The sequence below is a fragment of the Amblyomma mixtum genome, chromosome 6 (assembly GCF_055824585.1).
Source record: "Amblyomma mixtum isolate Tamu chromosome 6, ASM5582458v1, whole genome shotgun sequence".
In the NCBI taxonomy this organism is placed as follows: domain Eukaryota; kingdom Metazoa; phylum Arthropoda; class Arachnida; order Ixodida; family Ixodidae; genus Amblyomma; species Amblyomma mixtum.
This window is the reverse complement of record NC_143017.1, coordinates 2389656-2394549: the sequence shown is the minus strand read 5'-3', so window position 1 is coordinate 2394549 and position 4894 is coordinate 2389656. Positions and strand designations below refer to the sequence as shown.

At 48.9% G+C, this 4894-nt stretch overlaps 1 pseudogene; it reads right to left on the bottom strand.

Annotated features, from left to right (window-relative positions):
* Window positions 1–283: 283 nt before the first annotated feature.
* Window positions 284–4112, bottom strand: LOC149338090 (uncharacterized; annotated as a pseudogene).
* Window positions 4113–4894: the final 782 nt, after the last annotated feature.

Sequence of the window (4894 nt, the reverse complement as noted above, 5' to 3'; positions counted from 1 at the left end):
TTTGGAGGATGGTAGGTGGTCTAGTGCATCCTGGTAATTACGGGGTCATTCCTATGCATGGTCAGATTATTTTGCACAATTTATTTGATTGCGAGAGCCTAAACAATACAATTTGAAGTAATCGAGCTGTATCAGATCGTAAAGTAAGTAGGCACTCGACAGCATGACGGCCAGAACAAGAAGAGCGGATGTTTATTGATGGCATTCGTATTTATAGGTTTCCATAGCGCGGCGCACGCACTGCGCAAGGCACGTGCACCGTCATCAGGCTATCACACAAGCCTGATACATCCTTCCACGGTTAACACAAGATGAACGCAAATGTTCATGTTAATTGATTAAAAGCAGCATCATAATAAAGACGCTGTGGTGGTCGTATGGTGCGAGTCGACCTTCTGAGTGTGGTGGTCGTTCTGGTTTGATCCGGAAGGGGGACTGCAGCTGAGGGCGTGCCACCATGGGCTGGAAGTGGGCTGGAAGAGGGCTGCTGTGTTGTAGCAGTGTCAGTGCTGGAAAGCTGTGGTGTCGCGCTACCAATGCTGTCGGTGTCATCATCACTTGTTTCAGCATACTGCACGCCAGTGTGAAGCAGGTGTCTCCTGTTGCGTCAAAGAACACGACGATCTTCAGTCATGACGTGGTATGACCACGGAGCAGCTTGTCCGACAATCTTTCCTTTCTGTGACCGATTTGTATCTCTTAGCCGCACCACGTCGCCTTTAGCAAGTTGTGGCAACGGCCGTCCTTCGCATGTCTGACGATGCTTCAACACATCAGTGGCCATTATTTTGCCGAAATCTGGAGTATTAGATCAGAGGCGCCTACCTTGAAGCCAGGGGATTGATCATCTGCCAGTGGTGTTGAGCGGTAGGCCAGGAGACCTATCTAGAAGTCGTCTCCTGCATCTCGTGTTTTCTTCATTATGCGCTTCACAACTTGGACACCTTTTTCTGCGAGACCGTTAGACTGCGCGTAGTAGGGACTGGACGTGACGTGTGCGAAGTCGAACTCCTTGGAGAAGACCGCGAACTCGGCTTGAGAATTGGGGTTCATGATCTGTGCAGAGTTCCACGGGAACGCCAAATCGAGCAAAAATAGCACTGAGAGTCGCAACAACGCTTCTTGCACTTGTGTCCGGAAGCCTCTCGACATCTGGGAAGTTTGAAAGAGTCATATACGGCAATGTAAGAATGTCCCCCAAAACAAAAGATGTCCGCTCCGACCCGGTACCATGCACACTGTGACACCAAGCGCATAAGCAAGGGCGCTTTGGCTTGTTTGTACGAAAACTTTCTGCACGTTGAACAGTTCTGAATCAGCTGAGTGATATCACTGTTGAGGCACGGCCAAAAAACGAGACGTCTGGCTCTTTCTTTGCATTTCTTTAAACCAAGGTGACCAGCATGAATTCTTTTTAGCATTTCCCGTCGCATGCTCTTCGGTATGACGGCTTTCGTACCCTTGAAGAGTATTCCGCTGGTAACGGACAGTTCAGATGAAAAAAAGGCTTCAGTTCACCTTGAATTTCTCGGTCTGCTGATAAGTCGGTGACGACAGTCTTCAAGTAGCAATCCCAAGCTGTTTCTTTCGCCAGTTCCTGTTGTGTTGTTTCCGTGACCATGCAGTTCAGGAGCGCTGAAGTGCGTGAACTTCTGCGTCTTCCGTAGCACCTGCATTGTCAACCTCGCCTTGTGGAGTCGCCCGTGACAGCATGTCCGCCAGTACGAGGTGCTTCCCGGGAACGTACTGCAGCACATATTCATACCTAAGAAGTCTTTAAAAAAATCTCTGTGATCGTGGGGGCATGCCACAAATTCCTTCAGAAGAAATCGATAAAAGTGGTTTGTGATCGGTCTCAATAAGAACCCTCTGTCCGTACACAAACTGGTGAAACTTCTCGCAGCCGAACAAAATTCCGAGGGCCTCTTTCTCAATTTGTGCGTAACGTTGTTCAGAAGGTGTTAGCACTCGGGACGCATAGGCAACTGGTCGCCAGGAACGACCGTGACAGTGCAAAAGTGCCGCCCCAACGCCTTCTTTGGATGCATCGCATGTTATTTTCGTTTCCTTTTTAGCGTCAAATATTGCTAATACGGGCTCTGTCGCGAGTACCTGAGTGACGCTTTTCCATTGTTTCTCGTGGCTTTCGGTCCACTCAAACTCGACTTGAGGATTGATAAGCGCCCGTAATAGCGCTGTTCTGTCAGACATGCGAGGCACGTATTTTCCAAAGTAATTGACTACTCCTAACAAGCGCTGAACAACGGCTTTGCTTTTCGGCGTTGGCATTTGATCCAAATTGCGTACTAGCTTCGGATTTGGGGAAATTTCGGTTTGTCCAATGACGTCACCCAGAAAATGAACCTCGGTTAAACCAAACTTGCATTTTTCGGCATTTAATGTCAGTCCCGCCTTTTCGGCGGCTTTTAACACAGCCACTAGCCGCTCGTCATGCTCTTGCCATGTAGCCCCCACACGAGAATGTCGTCGATACACACATGCACTCCTGGTAGCCCCTCAAGCATCTGACTGAGCGTTTTGTGAAAAACTTCCGGCGCAGATGCGATGCCAAACGGTAGACGCAAGTAACGATATCTGCCAAATGGAGGGGCAAATGTGCATATTTTTGATGTTCTCTCGTCGAGTGGTATCTGGTGAAATCCATAATTTGCATCTAGACAGCTAAAGAAGCAGGCGCCGGTCAATTCAGCTTCTACATCTCCCCGCCTGGGAAGCTGGTAATGCTGCCTCTTTATATACTCATTAATCCTTCTGGGATCCATGCACACCCTAAGTCTGCCATCTTTCTTTTTGACCAAGACAAGAGGGCTTACCCAGTCGGACGGGTCGTCTTCTTTTTTGATGATGCCGGACGCCTCCATTCTATGAATTTCCGGCTGCTTCATGCAGCCTAAACCCTCGAAGACGTGCTTAAAGTCGTTAACTGCTCCGTATTCAGCAGCCGCATTGGCAGTGTCGACTTTCTGCCGCACCAGACCCAATGCTTCACTTGAGTCAAGCCCAAGTATGGCCTGACGACCACTTTTCACAACATAAAACTTCACCGTAGTGGCGGCGTTACCAACTTTTTGGACTGTTGTTCCAAAGTTTGTGATGACGCTTCGATTATAGGCTCGCAGTACAGAGCCTGTAGGGTTCAGTTCGGCAGTGTGTAGTTTGCGGTACACCGAAAATGGTATAATGCTTGCTTGTGATCCGGTATCGACCTTGAAGAGTGCTTCACGACCTGCGATCTCGGCTTTCACAGTCCAGTCCTTATTGTCGCTACTTGCGATGCCAACGTCAAGAACGTCGAACTTATCCTTCATATTGAATTCGCTGACTTCACTGACGACTGCCCTAGCCGGATAGCAAATTGCAAAATGGTGGAGCTTTCGGCAGGAGTTGCATCTTTTTCCATATGCCAGACACTGCCGTTGTTCGTGGCCTCGGTTGCACTTCTTGCAGCGATTCGTACTTCTGTCGAGTGCAGTCTTCTCTTCTGGCCCCATGCAGTGAAGGAATGGCGCTACACACCGAGAGACTGCGTCAATACTGTTTTCTGGCTTCTCACAGATTTGGTTTCTTCGTGCCACTGATTCCGCCACTCGGCACATTTCTTCAGCCTTTATCAACGTTAGGCCCTTCTCACGGAGCATTTTTTCACGCAACTTTGCATCGTTCGTCCCAAAGACGATCTGATCTGTGATTATCGAATCGTTCAGACCTTCTAAGTTGCACTGCGTTGCTTGTTTCTTGAGGTCTCAGATATTTTTTTCAAACGGCTCTCTATCCTCTTGCTTCCTCGAGCGAAATACGTAACGGTCATGCACTTCATTGCTTACCTCAGCAGAGTAGGCCTCAAACTTCGTGACCAGGGTGTCATACTCTTCTTTATCTTGCCCAGCCTGAAGCTTGGAAGTGTTGAAGACGTCCAGCGCTTCATCTCCGGCAACGCTTAAGAGGAGCGCTGCTTTTGCTGCACCGATTCTAGGATCCTCTTTAGACGTGGTCGCCTTGATGAACAGTTCCAGTTTCTGCTTAAGCCGCTTCCAGTTCTGAGACAAGTTTCCCGAGAGCTGCAAGGGTTCTGGGGGCTGCAGCAGGTCCATCGTCGACGTATCCAGCGCCGTTGCTAACTGCCCACTTCTGACACCATGTATCAGATCGTAAGGTAGGCACTCGACAGCATGACGGCCAGAACAAGAAGAACGAATGTTTATGGATGGCCATCGTATTTATAGGTTTCCATAGCGCGGCGCACGCACTGCGCATGGCACGTGCACCGTCATCAGGCTATCACACAAGCCTGATACACGAGCAAATATATGGACAATTATGTTACGAATTACCAATAAGAGCAGTTAAAATATATTACTCACAAATTATTCAATTACTCATTGTTCGCACTTATAAATAAGAGTAATTTATGAGTGCGCATTATAAAAAGATGTGGATTGATAAAAGCTTGCATAACAGGACAGTCACGTTAGAGGTGTTAAGTCACGCTGTACCAGACGTACGACCGCCTGGGGCACGGAATCGGACGCCTCATTTGAGCTTTCTGTGTTTTTTCTCGCATGGCGTCCGCACCTATGGTAATCAGCACCAAAGACACCTACAGAACCCCGATGTGGGCAGCTTATGGGCTCGCCCCCTTTCGAGTCCCACCCAGGGTGTCGAACCGGAACCGAACCTGAACCCGAAACCGGAACCGAACCCGAATTTTTGCCCTGAGCCGGAACCGAACCGAACCCATATTTTTTTTTTGCCATCTTGGAGCTGAACCCGAACCGGAACGATTCAAAGGAACCGTTCCGAACCGGTTCGGGACTCGGTTCAGCCCCACTTTTTTGTTTTTCAGACAAAAAGAGATAGTCTAGCACGCAGCCCT